This window comes from Ambystoma mexicanum, chromosome 13, assembly GCF_040938575.1.
Source record: "Ambystoma mexicanum isolate Mex_15411 chromosome 13, UKY_AmexF1_1, whole genome shotgun sequence".
Taxonomy (NCBI): domain Eukaryota; kingdom Metazoa; phylum Chordata; class Amphibia; order Caudata; family Ambystomatidae; genus Ambystoma; species Ambystoma mexicanum.
Window position 1 is genome coordinate 236,661,627 of NC_090938.1, and position 21,882 is coordinate 236,683,508.

Below are 21,882 nucleotides of genomic sequence, written 5' to 3' on the forward strand. Positions count from 1 at the left end.
AGCAGAAGGGGCAGCTGGGACCCCACAGGGCCCAACGGGGGAAGATGGCACAGAGTCATCCAGGTTGGTGGGGGGTTTGGTGGAGGAGGAGACAGTGCAAGCAACAGAGACGGGGTCTGGAGGTGGGGATCCCACTTGTGCTAGTGGTGCAGTGCAGGACCAGGGACAGGAGGCAGCACAGGCCACCGCGGAGGTGCCTGTGTGCAATCCTGTCCCTGATCCTGTCCCTGCATCATCTTGCACCAGCAGGGATGCCTACGTCCAGACCCGTTTTCAGGCAGGGGATGAGCGAACAACAACTGGCCTTCCTCTGCCTGCAGACGTGGCTATCCGGGTCCGGGTTGAGCCTGTCCTGACTGGTGTGGCGTTGCGTCAACGGGCCATGCGAGGTGACCTGCAGTCTTTTCATGAGGAGACTGCACGTCATCTCGAATGGCTCGTTGACCACGTCAGCCTGCTGGGACAGGTCACCCAGGCCGGATTCCTCCGTTTGATGGGGCTTGCTACGACCCCCTCCTCAACTGAACCCCCTATGCGCCAGTCGTCCTCCGTGCCATCTTCCCACCCATCAGTCACCTGGGTGCCCTGTGGAGCTGCCTCTGACGGTGCGGCCAGGCTGGTGGAGGAGGCATCCCTGCCACAGTCGGGAGTCGGACGTCCAGCAGGGGTGGCCACATCAACGACTGCACCCCAGCCGGCAGAGGATGTGCAGGCAGCAGGAGGCAGTGCACAGGCAGAGGCACAGCAGCAGCAGCAACGTGGTGGGAGCCATGAAGGCTCTGGGCCTTCAACATCAGAGGGGCAGGCATCGGCCAGAGGGCAGGAGGACCCAGGTCAGAGAGTGTCTTCCGTGTGGCAGCGGTTGGGCCACGCCATAGGTGCGGAGCGGCAGCGGGCGGAAGAGGCACAGCTCACAATGGTCAGGGCGGAGAACTCCATTGGAGGGCCCTGAGGCGGGCCGAGTGCCTCGAGGCAATCCGCAGGGGGTTGGAGGTGGACACGTCGACGGCCCTGCGGACCCTCGGGGCCATGGAGGAGGACCGCCTCCGGGACATTGAGCAGGAGTTCGATGATGCCCTGGCCCGGGACGTCCAAAAGTGAGCCGTCAGACTAGCCCGCTGCCCTTGTACATTGTTATGTAGTTAGTGTTAGGTTTCCTTTGTTTTTGTATTTATTTTGGACTTTTTGGACATTGGCCACATTTTTGTATATAGTTTATTTTATTAGTTAGTGTTGTTAGATAGGTTTCATTTCTTTTGTTGGGATAATGGACCCTAGCTTGTTCGTCTGTACATGGTTCACTGTTGGATTTTATTTTTCTTTCACAATTTACCCATGGAGCAATGGCTTTCAATTATTATTTCCCATTGGATTTTCTTTTGTGGACTGTGACTTTGGACACCATTCCTTTGGATTATGATTTTTGGTTTTGCTTTTTTTCACGGACATGCTTCTTTTCATTTTTGTACATTCCCATTTCTGTTTCTTTATTTTTGAATCTATTTATGTTTCCTTTAATACATATTTTTTGATCGAACTTCAATGTGTAGTATCATCTCATTGGTTTCATGAATATCATGATATGGGTTTTGAGATTCACTGACACCCATTGGGTGTATGTGAGGGACATGTGTTTGTTTCGAAACTTGCAATTGGTGTTCTGTCATGTAATTGCCATTTCTGAGTGGGTGGATGCAATACTCGGGTGGGTGTTTTGCATTTGGAGGCTGACAATAGGGACCAGGGATCTAGATTGTGATGACATGTTGGCTGGGGAACATGAGTTGGGGCCTGCTGGCAGGTGCCCCACAGTGCTGGGGGGTGGGGGTGGTGGGGAACATGAGTTAGACATGGGTGGGGGCCTGGTGGAGGATGCCCCTGCACTGCTGGGGGGTGGGGTGGTGGGGAACATGAGTTGGACATGGGTGGGGGCCTGCTGGCAGGTGCCCCACAGTACTGGGGGGTGGGGGTGGTGGGGACATGAGTTGGACATGGGTGGGGGCCTGGTGGAGGCTGCCCCTGCACTGCTGGGGGGTGGGGATGGTGGGAGACATGGGTGGGGGCCTGGTGGAGGCTGCTCCTGCACTGCTGGGGGGTGGGGGTGGTGGGAGACATGGGTGGGGGCCTGCTGGCAGGTGCCCCACAGTGATGGGGGATGGGGGTGGTTGGGAACATGAGTTGGACATGGGCGGGGGCCTGCTGGCAGGTGCCCCACAGTGCTGGGGAGTGGGGTGGTGGGGAACATGAGTTGGCCATGGGTGGGGGCCTGCTGGCAGGTGCCCCACAGTGCTGGGGGGTGGGGGTGGTGGGAGACATGGGTGGGTGCCTGGTGGAGGCTGCTCCTGCACTGCTGGGGGGTGGGGGTGGTGGGGAACATGAGTTGGACATGGGTGGGGGCCTGCTGGCAGGTGCCCCACAGTGCTGGGGGGTGGGGGTGGTGGGGAACATGAGTTGGACATGGGTGGGGGCCTGCTGGCAGGTGCCCCACAGTGCTGTGGGGTGGAGGTGGTGGGGAACATGAGTTGGACATGGGTGGGGGCCTGCTGGCAGGTGCCCCGCAGTGCTGGGGGGTGGGGGCGGTGGGAGACATGGGTGGGGGCCTGGTGGAGGCTGCCCCTGCACTGCTGGGGGTTGGGGGTGATGGGAGACATGGGTGGGGGCCTGGTGGAGGCTGCTCCTGCACTGCTGGGGGGTGGGGGTGGTGGGAGACATGGGTGGGGGCCTGCTGGCAGGTGCCCCACAGTGCTGGGGGGTGGGGGTGGTGGGGAACATGAGTTGGACATGGATGGGGGCCTGCTGGCAGGTGCCCCACAGTGCTGGGGGGTGGGGGTGGTGGGGACATGAGTTGGACATGGGTGGGGGCCTGGTGGAGGCTGCCCCTGCACTGCTGGGGGGTGGGGGTGATGGGAGACATGGGTGGGGGCCTGGTGGAGGCTGCTCCTGCACTGCTGGGGGGTGGGGGTGGTGGGAGACATGGGTGGGGGCCTGCTGGCAGGTGCCCCACAGTGCTGGGGGTGGGGGTGGTGGGGACATGAGTTGGACATGGGTGGGGGCCTGGTGGAGGCTGCCCCTGCACTGCTGGGGGGGTGGGGGTGATGGGAGACATGGGTGGGGGCCTGGTGGAGGCTGCTCCTGCACTGCTGGGGGGTGGAGGTGGTGGGAGACATGGGTGGGGGCCTGGTGGAGGCTGCTCCTGCACTGCTGGGGGGTGGGGGTGGTGGGGAACATGAGTTGGACATGGGTGGGGGCCTGGTGGAGGCTGCCCCTGCACTGCTGGGGGTGGGGGTGGTGGGAGACATGGGTGGGAGCCTGGTGGGGGCTGCCCCTGCACTGCTGGGGGGTGGGGGTGGTGGGAGACATGGGTGGGGGCCTGGTGGAGGCTGCTCCTGTACTGCTGGGGGTGGGGGTGGTGGGAGACATGGGTGGGGGGCTGGTGGAGGCTGCTCCTGCACTGCTGGGGTGTGGGGGTGGTGGGGAACATGAGTTGGACATGGGTGGGGGCCTGCTGGCAGGTGCCCCACAGTGCTGGGGGGTGGGGGTGGTGGGGAACATGAGTTGGACATGGGTGGGGGCCTGCTGGCAGGTGCCCCACAGTGCTGGGGGGTGGGGAACATGAGTTGGACATGGGTGGGGGCCTGCTGGCAGGTGCCCCACAGTGCTGGGGGGTGGGGGTGGTGGGGACATGAGTTGGACATGGGTGGGGGCCTGGTGGAGGCTGCCCCTGCACTGCTGGGGGGTGGGGGTGGTGGGGAACATGAGTTGGACATGGGTGGGGGCCTGCTGGCAGGTGCCCCACAGTACTGGGGGGTGGGGGTGGTGGGGACATGAGTTGGACATGGGTGGGGCCTAGTGGAGGCTGCCCGTGCACTGCTGGGGTGTGTGGGTGGTGGGAGACATGGGTGGGGGCCTGGTGGAGGCTGCTCCTGCACTGCTGGGGGGTGGTGTGAGACATGGTTGGGGGCCTGCTGGCAGGTGCCCCACAGTGCTGGGGGGTGGGGGTGGTGGGGAACATGAGTTGGACATGGGTGGGGGCCTGCTGGCAGTTGCCCCACAGTGCTGGGGGGTGGGGTGGTGGGGAACATGAGTTGGACATGGGTGGGGGCCTGCTGGCATGTGCCCCACAGTGCTGGGGGGTGGGGGTGGTGGGAGACATGGGTGGGGGCCTGGTGGAGGCTGCCCCTGCACTGCTGGGGGGTGGGGGTGGTGGGAGACATGGGTGGGGGCCTGGTGGAGGCTGCTCCTGCACTGCTGGGGGGTGGGGGTGGTGGGAGACATGGGTGGGGGCCTGGTGGAGGCTGCTCCTGCACTGCTGGGGGTGGGGGTGGTGGGAGACATGGGTGGGGGCCTGCTGGCAGGTGCCCCACAGTGCGGGGGGGTGGGGGTGGTGGGGAACATGAGTTGGACATGGGTGGGGGCCTGCTGGCAGGTGCCCCACAGTGCTGGGGGGTGGGGGTGGTGGGGACATGAGTTGGACATGGGTGGGGGCCTGGTGGAGGCTGCCCCTGCACTGCTGGGGGGTGGGGGTGATGAAGACATGGGTGGGGGCCTGCTGGCAGGTGCCCCACAGTGCTGGGGGGTGAGGGTGGTGGGGACATGAGTTGGACATGGGTGGGGGCCTGGTGGAGGCTGCCCCTGCACTGCTGGGGGGTGGGGGTGATGGGAGGCATGGGTGGGGGCCTGGTGGAGGCTGCTCCTGCACTGCTGGGGGGTGGGGGTGGTGGGAGACATGGGTGGGGGCCTGCTGGCAGGTGCCCCACAGTGCTGGGGGGTGGGGGTGGTGGGGACATGAGTTGGACATGGGTGGGGGCCTGGTGGAGGCTGCCCCTGCACTGCTGGGGGGGTGGGGGTGATGAAGACATGGGTGGGGGCCTGGTGGAGACTGCTCCTGCACTGCTGGGGGGTGGGGGTGGTGGGAGACATGGGTGGGGGCCTGGTGGAGGCTGCTCCTGCACTGCTGGGGGTTGGCGGTGGTGGGAGACATGGGTGAGGGCCTGCTGGCAGGTTCCCCTGCACTGGTGGGGGGTGGGGGTGGTGGGGAGCATGAGTTGGACCTGAGTGGGGGCCTGGTGGAGGCTGCCCCTGCACTGCTGGGGGTGGGGGTGGTGGGAGACATGGGTGGGAGCCTGGTGGGGGCTGCCCCTGCACTGCTGGGGGGTGGGGATGGTGGGAGACATGGGTGGGGGCCTGGTGGAGGCTGCTCCTGCACTGCTGGGGGGTGGGGGTGGTAGGAGACATGGGTGGGTGCTGGTGGAGGCTGCCCCTGCACTGCTGGGGGGTGGGGGTAGTGGGAGACATGGGTGGGGGCCTGGTGGAGGCTGCTCCTGCACTGCTGGGGGGTGGGGGTGGTAGGAGACATGGGTGGGGGCCTGGTGGAGGCTGCTCCTGCACTGCTGGGGGGTGGGGGTGGTGGGGAACATGAGTTGGACATGGGTGGGGGCCTGCTGGCAGGTGCCCCACAGTGCTGGGGGGTGGGGAACATGAGTTGGACATGGGTGGGAGCATGCTGGCAGGTGCCCCACAGTGCTGGGGGTGGTGGGGAACATGAGTTGGACAGGGGTGGGGGCCTGCTGGCAGGTGACCCACAGTGCTGGGGGGTGGGGGTGGTGGGGACATGAGTTGGACATAGGTGGGGGCCTGGTGGAGGCTGCCCCTGCACTGCTGGGGGGTGGGGGTGCTGGGAGACATGGGTGGAGGCATGTGGGAAGCTGCCCCTGCACTGCTGGGGGGTGGGGTGGTGGGAGACATGGGTGGGGGCCTGGTGGAGGCTGTTCCTGCACTGCTGGGGGGTGGGGGTGGTGGGAGACATGGGTGGGGGCCTGGTGGAGGCTGCTCCTGCACTGCTGGGGGGTGGGGGTGGTGGGAGACATGGGTGGGGGCCTGGTGGAGGCTGCCCCTGGTGGCTGGGGGTGCAGGGGGACATGCGTTGGTGGGCAGTAGTGCAAGTTGACATGTGGGTTGGCTGGGGGGCATGGCCATGGTGGATGGGGTGCCTGCAGGCCATGTGCAGGGTAGGCCCCTGTGGTGTGAGCCACCTGCAGGGGCCGTGGAGGGTGTAGAGGGAACACCTGGGAGGACCCACACATGCAATTCACCCCTGATATACACATACCCTGCTGATATCGCGTGTGAAACTTCCCGCGCACCCCGAAATACACGTAGCCAGGACATTCGCGTGTGGAACTTCCCGCGCACCCCTGATATACATGTACCTTGCTGACTTCGCGTGTGAAACTTCCCACGCACCCCAAGATACACGTAGCCAGGAGATTTGCGTGTGTAACTTCCCGCGCACCCCTGATATATATGTACCCTGCTGACTTTGTGTGTGAAACTTCCCACGCACCCCAAGATACATGTAGCCAGGAGATTCGCGTGTGTAACTTCCCGCGCACCCCGAAATACACGTAGCCAGGAGATTCGCGTGTGGAACTTCCCGCGCACCCCGAAATACACGTAGCCAGGACATTCGCGTGTGGAACTTCCCGCGCACCCCTGGAATACACGTACCCTGCTGATATCGCGTGTGAAACATCCCGTGGACCCCGAAATACACGTAGCCAGGACATTCGCGTGTGGAACTTCCCACGCACCCCAAGATACACGTAGCCAGGAGATTTGCATGTGTAACTTCCCGCGCACCCCGAAATACACGTAGCCAGGAGATTTGCGTGTCAAACTTCCCGCGCACCCCGAAATACACGTAGCCAGGACATTCGCGTGTGGAACTTCCCACGCACCCCAAGATACACGTAGCCAGGAGATTCGCGTGTGTAACTTCCCACGCACCCTGGAATACACGTACCCTGCTGATATTGCGTGTGAAACTTCCCGCGCACCCCGAAATACATGTAGCCAGGACATTCGCGTGTGGAACTTCCCGCGCACCCCTGGAATACACATACCCTGCTTATATCGAGTGTGGAACTTCCCGCGCACCCCTGATATACACGTACCCTGCTGAATTCACGTGTGAAAATTCCCGCGCACTCCTGATGTACACGTACCCTGATGGAATCGCGTGTGGAACTTCAAGCGCACCCCTGTAATACACATACCCTGCTGAAATCGCGTGTGGAACTTGCCGCGCACCCCTGAAATACACGTACCCTGCTAAAATCGCGTGTGGAACTTCCTGCGCACCCCTGAAATACACGTACCCTGATGGAATCGCGTGTGAAACTTCCCGCGCACCCCTGAAATGCACATACCCAGCTGAAATGACGTGAGGTACTTCCAGCGCACCCCAGTGATACACGTAGCCCGCTTGCCGTGCTGGTACAGGGTTAGGGCAGCCCTTTGCGCCGGATTGGGGATTTTGATAGCTTTTCCCTGCGTGAGAGGCGTTCTTGGGGGCGTAACTGGCGCTGCTGCAGGGTCGCTGCGCCACTGTGCGCCACGGCTGGTTTTGGTAGCTGGAATCCATGAATACGCTGTGCGCGGAAATGGGTTTTGGCGCACGCGGCTGGCGCAGGGATTCGCACGCACACATTGTGCGCCAGCCGCGTGCGCCACTTGTGCTCTGAATTCTATGAATTACCCCCTTGGTGTTACTACTCTAAGTTGTTCCAGAAGCCGACCAAAGCATAATGTGAGGTTTTTAAAATATTGCATTCAACCAATAGGTGGTACAAAGTTCCAATTGCGTTAGAGTTTTTGCAGTTGACAAATTCAATTGTGCTTTTCTATTTTATTACAAGCTCCCAATATTTCCTACGTAGGAAAATGCAATCTAAGGTAATATGAACAAAGGCATGAATCAGGAAATTTTATAAGGCATTTCATTCAGTGGTTTCTCTACAATCGTTACATAAGATCATTTATATTTCCTACTTTCGACTGCAGTTGACATCCAATCCGTTCTCCATAATCTTTTTTTTTACAATGTCAGGAGCGGATATTAACTTCACCTTTGAGGCCTCCACAGTACTCAATATTTTTGGAGGCTAAAAGCATTTTTCTCAACATGTATAGCGTTTTCCATTGATATATTGCTTCCAAGGACAAGAGACCCAATTCGTAACTAATTGTGACAGCTGGGACCCCATAGGAAGGTGCAAAACATCTCCAGAAAATACCTTCCAGTATGAACCTGTGGACCGTATTGATTAATGGTGTAGTCTAAGCACCATGGGTCAAGATTGGGACCACTTTAGATTTATACCATTGTAAAATCGGAAGAAAGGGAAAGCAACCGTATTTGCAGTTGATAATATTGGCTTGGCAAGCTAGTTTTACTGTCTTTAATTTCAATGTGGAAAATAAGTCAGAATTCTTATGACCCCCACTTAAAGGAAAACATAGGTACGTAAAAGTATTGACTAGTTCAAGTTCTGATTGATTTCAAATACATTTAAAAGTAGCATACGATTTATTTTTCATGGATTGCAACCTTGGGACTTTTGTTTTGTTTATGTCAATTGTTAAGCCATTATCACAGGCATATTCCTGCAGTGCTAAAAGCTGCCACTGTAGACTGATGCGGGTCCGGTCTAGTAATGCCAGATCATTGGCATACAGCAGCCAGTTTACTTGATGAGCACCTAAGTGGGCGGGCGGGGGGCAGAAAATGAATGCACTTTCATGAGAGTTTCCCCTATATCGGAGATAAACAGATTCAGATCCTTGCTTGAGGCCTCTTTCTGTAGATATTAAAGTAGACAGGAGACCTTCTTTGTTTAATCTTATTTTAATGGCTGTGTCGGTATAGAATGCTTTGATCATATCGATTAGATAGTGCAGACAACGTCAGGATGCACATTTTCACCGAAGCTAGGAGTGGATTTATGCTATCGAAAGTCGTGGTGAAATCCACAAAGGCTACTAAAACCCCTATGTTTTTACTTAAGGATCACATCTTAATCAAATTCAGGATATTCCCATCATAAATCCAGAGTGAAATTTGTCAAATCTTCCAGTTTCTACCACCCAGTTGTATAGTTGGCATTCTAACAATGAGCAAAGCGTTTGCTGGGGATGTCCAACAGAGCTATCAGGCGATAGTTTTGTGGATTTCCTGTCACCTTTCTTATAGATTGGGCCAATCGCTGATGACTTCCATGAAATAGGGATGTAGTGAAAATGTGTTTAAATACAGCTGTTAAAATAGATGACCATAAGGTGGGATTCTGTTTTAGTGTAGCATTAGAAAGGCCATCAGGACCAGGGGCACCCAATATTCTGCTTTTTACAATTACATTATAGATATCATCCACATCAAAGGAAAGAGGCCATGATGTTACCAGAAGTGGCTCTATATAAGTCTTTATTGAGGTTTAGATGAGTATATAGCACTAAAATGTGACACCCACACAGACTCCACGATGGGATAATTTGGGCAAAGGCTTGTAAATTCGAATCTGAATTATTTTCCAAAAAGCTGCTGAATTTTTACTGGCTAACGTTTTTAGCACTTGTGGGGAAGCTCGTTGAAATAAAGCATTTTCATGAGACTGCAGTCTGTTTTTATGATTTTGTTTCAAAGCTTGTCTAGCATCGAGTTCCTCTTTAGTAAGTAAATTACCACAGGCACGTACATTTGCTCAATGATCTTTGCTTCACCTGGACATCTTTGACAAAAATATGTTTTCTATTGGGAGAAAAACTTTGAGAGTTATTTATTTATTGATTATTTATAAGGCACTATACAGCACTATACACTGACATCGCAACATAATTGTGAGTAGCAAGGTGTATATCAACATTTTTTTTTGTATAGATCTTTTTAACCGGTTGTTAAATTTGGCGACATTGCTTTTGTTCCAAGAGAATCTATTACATCCATTATTTATCAAAAGATTAGTGGGGTAGATAGATCTAACTGTATGTAAGCAAAAAATATCTCGAGATAATATCAGTGGCAGATGATCACTATAAATTGGGTCCTTGATCTCAAGGCACTTGCAATGGGGAAAGATCTCATCTGTAACGAAAACAGTCTAATATTGCCTTACATTGCCCATGTATACTTTGCTGGTATGTCACCACTAATATGCCCATTAAGTTGTTTGAAACCCCAGGACTGCCTCAATTGAATCCATGCAGCTGCTCTCTCCCTCTAGTCAATCTTTTAGGAAAGGAGGAGTTCATGTTAAATGTACTGCGAGGTATTGCAAGAGATATTAAAATCACTGCAAATTATTATACTATTCGACCTGCAAGCTTTTTGCCATGTGACCAGGAGGTCCTCGATGGTAGTCAGCAGAGCCTCTAGTGTGATCCTGACAGGATTCAAATAGATGTTAATAATTAGAGAGTATTTCATATTAGAATAGTAGTTTGTGTCCCATAGAAGTTCATCCACCTGAATAAAGGGATTCGGGTGATTTCCAAATGTTAGCTGAAATATTCAGACCATTTTGGAGACGCACCAATAGGCACGCATAGGGGCGACCAACTGGGCCTTTCTGTGCAGGATTAAGAAATAATGAATAGCCATCAAGGAGCAGGCCCTCCTGCAGCCAAACCTCATGTAAATCAAATATTTCAGAGGATTTAAGATTGCATGATTACTCCTGAAATAGATGGGAGAAACCTCTTGTGTTCCATGACATTAGGTGCAAGGGGCCTACGTAGGGAAGGTAGAGTAGTTAGTCTTTTACTATAGGTTTCGTTTCGAGGACTTGCGCCAGCTTCAACCAAATATTCTGATCATCGTCAGTTCGCAAATCATCCTCTGTTAGCTGTACTTTCCTTTTAGAAGAGTCATTAGAGCACGTGATTTGAATACATGCGTTTCTCTCTAAAGATTGTTTGGTTTTAATAGATAATCATTAAACCTCAGTGGAGAATTGAACTTGGTTGTCGTAGGTAATACTGTAAGATCATATCGACAGGCTAACAGATGTTCTTCAGCTTGTACTAGCACCTGGGTTATTACTTTAGAGTCAATATGAAGTTTAACCCGGTTCAATACATGACCAATGATGAATTCAAATGGATTCATGTCATTAGAACTGATCCCTTTCAGGCAGTCAATGGAATTAAACAGTGACAGCACATTAAAATGGTTCGAAATTTTATGGTCCTTAGTTATTGGGAGTCTTTCTAACAGAACTCTGTTCGCCTGGTTCATTCAAGCACGAGAGGGTGTCATGATTGGTGACGGAGCTCTCAGAGGTGGTTTAGATTTAGAGAAGACTCTCTTGGCCTCATTACAAGTCCGGCGGTAGCCGGGCCAGACAAAACAGCAGGCTGCCGCCAGATGGATAATACCATTACGCCTCCATGATTGCCGGAATCACTGGGGCATTACAACCCCGGTGACCCAGTAATTCGGGAGGCAGAATTCTGTAAATCCCCATTCCCATGGAGACCCATTGCCATTGGAATCCATGGGTATGGGACGATGGAAACACCAGTTCTGTCTATGACAGAGCCGGTGTTTCCATGTCCGCCTGCAGGCGGTTGATGTTACTTCCGCCAGGTCAGACCTGGCGGGAGTGACACCTCCCGCCTGCAGGACTCGGAATCAGCCGGTCCGGGAACAACGGTGGCGGCAGATTTACTGCCACCGTTGTTTCCAGACCGGCTGACTCATAATGAGGCCTCCGTTCTTCCAATGTAATGAACCGCACATCATCATGTTTGTTTTTAGAATCAGGGGCCTTTCCTCTAATACATTTTGTGATTTGTTGCTTTGAATTATCTACCTGGATACCACTTATTGGTCATGTAGGAGCTTCCTCTGTGTAAATATTAAGCAGAAAATCTGAGGTTTCTTCTTGAGCTGCCTCATTAGGGCCAGCTACCTCAATGATCAAAGCTGTGTCTATCTGATGGATAAGCTCGTTGGGGGGCTCATGTTGCTTACAAGAGTGAGCATTTCGTTTCTTTTTTAATGTTCTTTGTTGAGATCCAACAGGCGCACTTCACCTCAGACGTGAGAGTTAAATTTAACTGAAATGACCATGGACCACAGTTGTCATTAGATTCTAACAGATTCTTATTTTTATACTTTTTCACTTTAGGCACGGAGGCATTTAGCTTTTTTTTTTCTTTGATAAAAAATAGTCATTTATTGCATCCGTTGGCGAAACGTCCGAGGGATGAAGAGGATTTGATGAGATTATAAGGACAGATGCGTTGGTACTATGAGCATCAGAAAACCTATTGGAGAAAACCCATGCCTGCACTACACTCATTATCTGACAGTCACTGTGGCACTCTGGCCTGGGCTGCTGGGCCCCTCTGCTCCTGACATTCATCGAAGCGGCTACCACCTGCGCTCCACATATCTAGGGGCCTGCGCTCCACATATCTAGGGGCTAAACTACAGGCCCGCTCTGGACTTACCAGCGTGACTGGCCTCGCCTCCCTGAGCCTTCACCCTGCACCCTGTGCCTGAGCCTGCACCCAGCTGGCCACCGACTCCCTAAGCCTGCTTCGCGCCCAACATCTGACTGCTAGTCACCGTGGCGCACTGGCCTGGGCTGCCTGGCCCCCCGCTCCCGATTTCCATCGTTGCAGATTTCACCTGCGCTCCACATCTCAAGAGGCTCACCTTCTGGCCCGCTCAGGCACTGTCAGTGAGGCGTTCATTTTTGTGCTGAAGCAATTGGCACCTTGCTAGCCCCCGTCTCTGAGTCTGCACCGCGGTCAAGTTAAAACAGCGGGTCACTGCTTGTGCTCCGGCCTGGGCCGTTGAGCTCCCTCTACTCCTGACATCTAACGTTGCGGAGTGCTTCTGCACCCACTCCTCCAGGGACTTACCTCCATGCCCAGGACTCCAGGTCTTACCTACAGGCCTCCTCTACTCCAACTGTCCCACTCAGGCACTGACAGTGAGGCGTTTGTTTATGTGCCGTGGCGGTTGGCACTCTGCTAGCCCCCGCCTCTCTGAGCCTGCACCACGCTCAAATTATAACAACGGGTCACCACGGCGCTCCTGCCTGGGTCGTTAGGCTCCCTCTGCACCTGACATCTAACGTTGTGGAGTGCATCCGTACCCACTCCTCCAGGGATTTACCTCCAGGCCCAGGACTCCAGAACTTACCTCCAGGCCTCCTCTACTCCTACTGTGCCCTGATCCCTCCCTCCCTCCTGTTACAAGAGGGACTTAAGTCCAGGCGCAGCACTCCAGGGCTTACAAGAGGGACTTGGGCGCTGCACTCCAGGACTTCTCTACTCCAATTGTCTGCCCTGCTCCCTCCCTCTTGCTACAATCTCCTGCCAGCACCTTTCCTACACCTCCTGTCTAGTCCCACTCGGACCTGATCCCTACTCTCCCTCACTCCCTCTACTCCCCCCTCCACGCACCATCCCTTGAAATCCGCTCTTAAGCACCTCTGCATCCTCACTGCGAGTGCCACCTCTCTTATCTCCTCTGTCCAAGCTTCCACCCCACCCACCCCATTTCAATCTCACTCTCTTCATCTACACCTCCACCTGCTCATCTTGCTCCTCCAGGCATGCAAGACCGCACCTACCATTTCCCTCCACTTTCTTGTCCTCCCCTCTCCCACCTCCCTGCCCTTTCTCAAATCCCTCTGCCTCATCATTATGACCATCTCCACACTCAACTTCCCATCCCCCCTTAATCCCAATTAATCACAAAACCCACCCACCCAAACTCACCGCCCCAACCTTATCTACGCACCCCCCATCGTCGAACCCTCCAGCATCATCAACATTGCCCTTTGGAATAAAAGAACAAAACTGCTGCTGTGCTGGACCTGTTTCTACGGCTAAATCTTCAATTCATATGTATCGCCGAAACCTGGATCCCTCCCTTCAACTCTACTGTACCTGATTTTCTCACTTCTTCCTCCTCCTTCTTCTCCTTTACTCATGTCTCCCGCCCTAGTGGCCGCGGCGGTGGCATCGGTCTTCTCTTTCACCCTAAATGCCTATATACCCTTTGTCCTACTTCTCTCCCTGTCTTCCCCTCATTTGAATACTTGTACAAATCCTTCACCTCCCCTCATGTTATATCCTTTCTAATTATTTACCGCCTACCTGGCCCTTACCTCCTTCTACGATGACCTTGACCATCTTGTCTCCCTCATTTCTCTCACCCCTTCACCCCTAACTGTACTTGGTGACTTTAAGCTTCATCTCTCCTCCTGCCACCAAGCCCCCCCTCTTTTCTCTATTCTCGACTCTTATCTTCTTACTCCTCACCCTACCTCACCTGTACACTATTCTGGCTCAACTCTTGATCTCATCTTTGTCTCTTCCTTCTCCCCCTCCCCTGTCTCCACCCTCCCCAACTATCTCTCTGACCATGCTTTACTCTCATTCTCCCTTACTCCCCCTGCCCCCCCTCCCTCTTCCTCCACAACTTTCTCTAGATGAGACCTCCGCAAATGTAACCCCTCTCAATTCTATGATACCTGCACCTCCTCCCTCACCCCTCTCCCTCACTTTTCTTCTCTCTCTGCCAATGAAGCCTTATCCAATCTATCCTCCTCCCTCTCCTCCAGTCTTGATCAACTACACCCTCTCTACCCCCAGCCCCTCCTGCAAAGCCTCCAAACCCTGACTTTCCCCTCACCTTCTATCTATGTGCTGCTTTCTCTGACGCTTTGAAAGACGTTGGCTTAAACATCGCTTACCTGCTAACCAAGCCTCCTACTTCTCTTACCACTCCCTCTATGACTCCTGCCTAAGCTCAGCCAAATGATCCTACTTTTCTAACCTTCTCCACTCTCAATCCTCTCACCCTTGACGTACCTTCCAAGCCCTAACTCGTCTTCTCTCCCCTCCCACTCTTGACCACTCTACTGCCTCTCCTCTTTCTCCATCTGACTTTGCTGACTTCTTCTCCTCTAATATACTCACTCTACGACAGAACATTCTACACTCCCCCTCTTACTCTCCTCCTCCCCCTTCTCCCTCCACCCGATCCTCCTGCATGTCCAATTTCGCCTCTGTCACTCACTCTGACGTCTCTCCTCCTATCTAAAACTCATCCTACTGCTGCCCCCTCTGATCCACTTGCCACCCATCTGATTCCCAAAATCTACCCTCGCCTCATACCTTACCTCACCTCTTTCTTCAACATCTGTCTTACCACTGCTACCTTTCATCAGCTTTCAAACATGCTACTATAATCCCCATCTTGAAAAAACCCTCTGCCAACCCCCTTCTGGCTTCCAACTTTCGTCCCATCTCTCTCTTACCTTCCCTCTCTAAGCTCCTGGAACATCTCGTCTACTCCCAACTCTCAGCATTTGCCTCCAACCTCTCTCTCCTTCCCCCTACCCAATCTGGATTTCGCCTGAAACATTCCACTGAAACCGCTCTCATCTCTGTTCTCAACTCCCTCCTCACTGCTCGCTACTCCAAACACTCCTCCATTCTCATTCTCCTTGACCTCTCTGCCGCCTTTGACACCGTCGATCACCCCTTACTGCTCAGCACTCTTTCTTCCTTTGGTCTTACTTTCAAACTGCTCCTTTACTGTCTCTCGGGGTGGCCGCTCCTCCCCTACTCACTCCCTTGACTTTGGTGTTCCCCAAGGCTCTGTGCTCTGCCCTTTCCTTTTCTCACTTTACACCTCCTTTCTAGCCCCGATCATCTCTTCGTTTGGTATCTTACCATTTATACGCTGATGACACCCAGCTTTTCATCTCCTTCTCTTCCTTCACTCCTGACATCCATCTCAAACTCTCTTCCTTTCTTACTGCTATCAAAAACTGTATGTCTTCCCACCTTCTCACCCTAAACATGGACAAAACAGAAGTTTTATTCCTTCCTGCCAACACCCTTCCTCCCCCTTCTTATATCCTCTTTCCTCCTGCTCATCTCCCCTTCTCTGCCTCTGCTCGCAATTTAGGCCTCCACTTTGACTCCAACCTCTCCTTTACTCACCATCTCTCTCACCTCCCGTGCCTGTCGCTACCACCTCTACAATGTTCGCAAAATCCGATCCTACCTCACTTGCCATGCCACCAAACTCTTAATTTCTTCCCTTATCTTTTCTCGTCTCTACTACTGTTCAGCTCTCCTCTTTGGCCTCCCTGCATCTCATCTGGCCCCCCTCAAATCCCTCTACCATTCTGCAATCCACACTCTTTGCTCTCTTTCTCCTCATGACTCCATCTTCTCTTCACTTTCTTCTCTTAGCTGGCTTTCCTTTCAATCTCAACTCACACTCAACTTCCTCCATCTTATTGTTCTCTTCATGATCTTGCACCTCCCTACCTTTCCTCCCTCCTCTTTTTCTACTCTCCCTCATGCCCCCTCCGTTCTTCTGACCACTTCCTACTCACTGTCCCACCCCCTCCTTGTGCCTCTTCCTGCTTCCGTTCTTTCCAGCTCCTTGCCCCTCTCCATTGGAACTCTTTAACTCTCTCTATCTGTTCTATCTCTTCATACTCTTCCTTAAAATCCCACCTACTTCATCCTTCCTCCTGACAATTCTTTACTACTTCCTCCCTTGCTTTTCCCCCTACCCAGGTTCTTAATCTCATGATCTCAAGAAATTGTTCTACTTACTGTTCTTGATGATTTAACTCATGACATGTACTTATGGTTCCATGTCATTTAATCGCCTGCAATTTCATCCCCCGTCATTTTAACGTGCACATTCCATCAAAAATACTCTGTTTTTTGGGGGGGGGCAATCCTCCCTCCCACACTTATTTTTGGCTATTGCCTACCCGCCCAAACTGGTAACTGCCCTTTCCCACCCCCCCCGAAAAAATGTGATGAGCATATTCGTTGTAATATGCACGTTAAAATGCCAGGGGATGAAAATGCAGGCGATGAAAGGACGTTGTACCGTACTTACTGCTTCTATTGTATTCTTGTTTTTAGTGAAGCGCTTTGGTTTAAAGCGCTACATAAAATGTAATAAATAAATATACAAAATCATGAGTGATCTGTTTTTGTGGCACAGGGTTGTTGTCAAGTCTAGGCGCTATTTGCCCCTCCAGCTGAATTGGTGTTTCTTGGAGGTGATGAACTTCCAGAGATTTGTCAAGTCAATGGGCCTCATTACACGGTAGGCGGTGAGCCATGGCGCTATTAGCGCCATGGCTCATGCCAGTAAAATACCGGCACCGCCTTGGCGGAAAGGGGATTTACCGCCCCATCCCAAGGTTGGAGGGGCGGTAAATCCCCCTTCCGCCATTGCCCTTCCCCATTCCCATTTCTGCCCCATAGGGTTCAATGGGAATGGGGAAGGCGCTAATTACGGCACCGCAATTTAGCGGTGCCGTAATTAGCTCCGAGGTCCCTTAGCGGGTTGGTATTTAACGCCTGCAAAAAGCAGGCGTTAAAACTCCAACCCGCTAAGGGACCTCGTAGTAAGGCGGCAGGGATTTACCGGTACCGATATTTTACCGGTACCGGTAAATCCCTACCGCCTACCGTGTAATGAGGCTCAATGTCTCCTGCAGCACTGTCAAATAACCTTCCAAGAAGGATATCTTTGGCTTTGTAAGAGCCAATCGCAGGCCTTTGTTCATTCAAGTTGGTATTCATATTTTCATATAAACATACCAACCAGTTCAGTACGTAATTCAGGGCTGAAATTGCAGTAGCAACTAGTGGTGGAATGCAGTTCGAGTCCGGATTAGCAGGAGAAAATAGTGAGGGTGATGATATTATTAGACAGGCGCGACCTTTCCTCTGCTCTGTGTTTTTAAATTAATTTGGGCGATAGATCAAGCAATCGTTCCTGGACTTGGGCTGCAGGGTTAGTTCTGGCAGGACACCCTAAATGGCAAGATAAATCAACCACCCTTGAGAAAGATTTAATAATTCTGCATCCAGAATTTTGTTTATTTCACCCTGGTTAGGGGATAACTTGCAAGTAATTTTGACAATAAGCGAGGGTTCAGGAGTCTTTTGATTATTTTAGCATTCAAAGGAGTCACCAAGATGCCTTGCGTAGGTGGTTTATCAATTCAGTCGTTGGCTTGTAACTTGGGGGTAGAAACTGTCTGGCCAACCTCAGATTTCTCTACCCAAAATAAGTTCACCTCCCAAAAAGTGAGAGCACGTTTGTCATTAACATCCTGATTTATTACAAGTTCCATTTTGGTTGGGGACCCCTGACCCCAGGTGTGATGCACTTGGCTTTTACAAGAACACTTCACCAATATCAGGAGGGAGAGAAATAAACAAGTTTAGTTTGAACCAGCAATAAACATCTCATCTTCTCAGACTTGCTGGTACCCCTGGTATTTCTCGTTTTACGCCAATTTGTTGCGACTGCCATTTCAGCCCACATGGCCTCTGGTCCACATGCTAGTCATCTTCCTGAGAACCTAACTGAAACCCATAAACCATTTGCCACCTCTGCCCTTAGACACCTCTTGCACCTGGTTTATTAACTGGCCCCAAGTCAACCCTACCATGTGGCCGGACTTCCCTGGTCACTGAATAACAAGCTCCCATGTTCTCAGGAAGATTATAGCCCTTATCCACAACAGCACCAAGTCATAAACCTATGACCCACTAGCACCTTTTGTCCTGGCCTCGAATGACCATTTGATACGCGCCTTGAAACACTTGTGTATAGGCGCGTTACAAATGCCATATCATATCATATCATATCATACCATCACTACTGATCAAATGCCGTTAGCTGCTTTTCTCCTTCATGTAACCCGGTCAACCAACTTTCCAGGTCACACAAAGTTCCTCACACCAACCCAGACTTCTGCAGCCTACACAAACCACAGCTATGAGAGACCTGCAGTATACAACCTTCCCATGTATTCACCATGCACCCCCTGTTCCCCAAATGTCTCAAACACATCTTCCTTGAAAACCCCTATATATATATATATATATACATATATATATATATATATGTATATATATATATATTACACGGCCCGCGGTAGTGGGCGTTTAGTTATGGTTAAGTTGCTAAACCCATAGGAAGTCCACCTTTTTGTCGGCGTATAACCCTGCTCCCTGTGGACGAATTTGGATAAAACTTGGCCATATGGTATATGGGGCCTGCTGAATTTTTTGGGACAGTTAGGTGACGTTTCGTGGAGGGGGGCATAGTTATAGGGGGATCCCCAATTTTTTTTTTCCATAAACTGAATGGGCAAAACCTTTGCGCATGCCTACAGGCCAAACTACTGGACAGATTTTAACCAAATTTGCGGCAGGAGCGGGGGCTTGGTTCCAAAAGCGAGCTTCTGTGTGTTTGGTGGAAATCCAACCAGTACTTTTGTTGCAAAGAACTGAAATGTACGTCTACAAAAAGTTGCGATATCTGGCCTTGCTGACCCATTTCCCTGTTCGCTCCGCGGACAAAAGTCTCATTGGCTTGCAGTACACCGTGATGTCGGTGAACATTGGACACGGCCGTTGGTTGGCTGGAGGGAACATTTTTGGAAAACGCTGCCATGGTGTATCAGAGGACAGTGCGGCGCCGGAAGGGCCTGGAAAACATACTTTACGCCATGTGGTGGTGGGAAGAAGATATGGAAAGGGTAGGGGAGTGACAAGTGGTTCATCTGATATACCTCATTAGGTGGAAGAAGACAGTGGTGTGCCTGCAGTATCCGTGTGTATTGCGCCAAATTGCGGGTACCTCCACAGGCGACTACCTTGTGTGGTGAATGCAGGCAGCCTGCGTTATGGCACGATAGCTGGTGCTGCAACCTCTTTCCATGCTGACTTATGGCAGACGGGGAGTGCATCGCACATGACAAACATTTTAACATACAGTGTACTATGGTGTGTTGTGTGTGGTAAGCCGTAACCCCTTCGATGCATGGGTGGAGGCCTTGCACCACCAACTATGTGCCCTGGTTGCAAGTAGGTTTCACATTGTTGCCTTGTGTGTGTGGTTTGTCAACTTTGCATACACTGTTGGTTCCATGGGTGTGAGGATTGTTAGCACATCCTACAGTGTGTAGTCCATGGCTGGAACTGATGGAGTGAGCAACAAATGTTCAAGCCTTTTTGGGATGCCTGACGACCAGGTCTATGGCAGGTGTAGGTTTCCACCTCGTATCATCCTAGACCTGGTCAGGGAGTGGGAAGATGACCTAACATCCCCCACCCGCTGCTCCCAAGCATTGAGCCCCTTGGAGAAGGTGCTCAATGTCCTGCATTTTTTGGCCACTGCGTCTTTTCAGTGGACTACTGCCATAGTGGGTGGGGTCTCACAGGCCACGCTGTCACGCTGCCTACACCAGGTATTGGCAATCATGACAACGCACCCCTCAGTCCGCAGGCACATATACATGCCCAGAACACCTGCAGAAAGGCAGGCCACTGTCCAGGACTTTTACAGGGTGGCACACTTCCCCAAAGTGCTGGGTGCCATATATTGCACCCATGTGGCCCTACGTCAACCTAGGGCCACTGAGCACATCTACCAAAACCGCAAGCACTGGCATTCCATCAACGTACAGGTGGTATGCGATGCAAAGGGAATAATCACCTCTGTCTATGCAAACTACCCTGGCTCGACCCATGACAGTTTCATATACAGAATGTCCACCCTGAGCCGGGCCCTGGAAGCTGGGCAGCATGGCGACACATGGCTCCTAGGCGAGTACAAATGCCCGTGCACATGCATGCATGTCACAACCACACACACACACACAAATACACAAACCCCAATAATCACAACCATTATCACCTCTCCAGGGGACAGTGCCTACCCTCTGAGCAACCACATTGATAACGCCAATCCGGAACCCCACCACACCACCCCAGGTAAGATACAACGCGGCCCATATTACAACCAGGGCCATAGTGGAGCGCACATTCGGAGTGCTCAAGTCACGCTTCCGTTCCCTTGACCAGAGCGGGCAGCTAGTCTATGCACCCCCAGTAGTGTGCAGGATCATTGTGGCAGCATGTGTCCTGTACAATGTTGCAACACGACAGGGTGTCCCAGTGGACGTGGTGGTACCCCCACATCCCCAACCACAGGCATAGGCGCTGCCCATGGGAGGGAATAGGGCACGTGGCGAGGAAGCCCGGTCCCAGCTTGTGGCCAGATTTTTCACCTAAACTCCCAACCCTGTGGAGTGCACACAGGCCTGGCACATACCAGGTGACAATCGATGATGACAAAGAGACAGTTAACTGTCACAACCTTACCACCCTGAGATTTTTGCCATGGAATTGCCACATTGTGTGCATCCCTAGCTACTTAAACACAAGCAATCCTGTGTGAACAGAAGGCACACATGCAAGGTGTGAATCACACAGACCTGCAAAACAGGCCATGACTATCACTGGTATGTCACTCAAACCCTCCCAAACCACAACATGACATGGCAAGCAATAGCCATACACCAACACAGTACCAATAAGGTACACATTGCCATGTGAAAAATGTAAATGGACATCAGACAATGATGCCTGACATGGAATCAGATGAAATGACTGACCAACAACCTCCCACCCAAAATAAGTCATACCCAAATGCATTCCAAAGGTCGTATTTGAAACATAACAATGAATGCCTGTCCACATGCACAATGTGCATTGCATAATCAACACTGCAGCTACTCTGTGCCATGGCCACCTCCTGCAACACACTGCTCAGCGCACAGCACAGTGCACAGCCATTATGTGTGATGCACACCCTGAGCATCACATCTAAGTGACAAACTACATAAAATATCAAAATTAGGCATGTACAGGTTCCACAAATGGTCATAGAACATTCGCTGCAGGGACACAGTGGGCACCAGAAGGCAAACAGAGTGTACACGTGGACATGTAAGGGTGGTTGTACATGTAGTGGATCATAGTGCGAGTGTGTGGGTCAGTAGGGACATGCACTCAACATATGCATGTGAAATCAAGTGCCCATCACTGTCCTCTACACATCACATGTGAACATTCACCATGTGTATACCCAAGCATGTCAAATCACAACTATCCCCTCACACCTGAAAGGTAAACACAACACATGAACAGGCATTGATGAGCAGAATACATCATGTA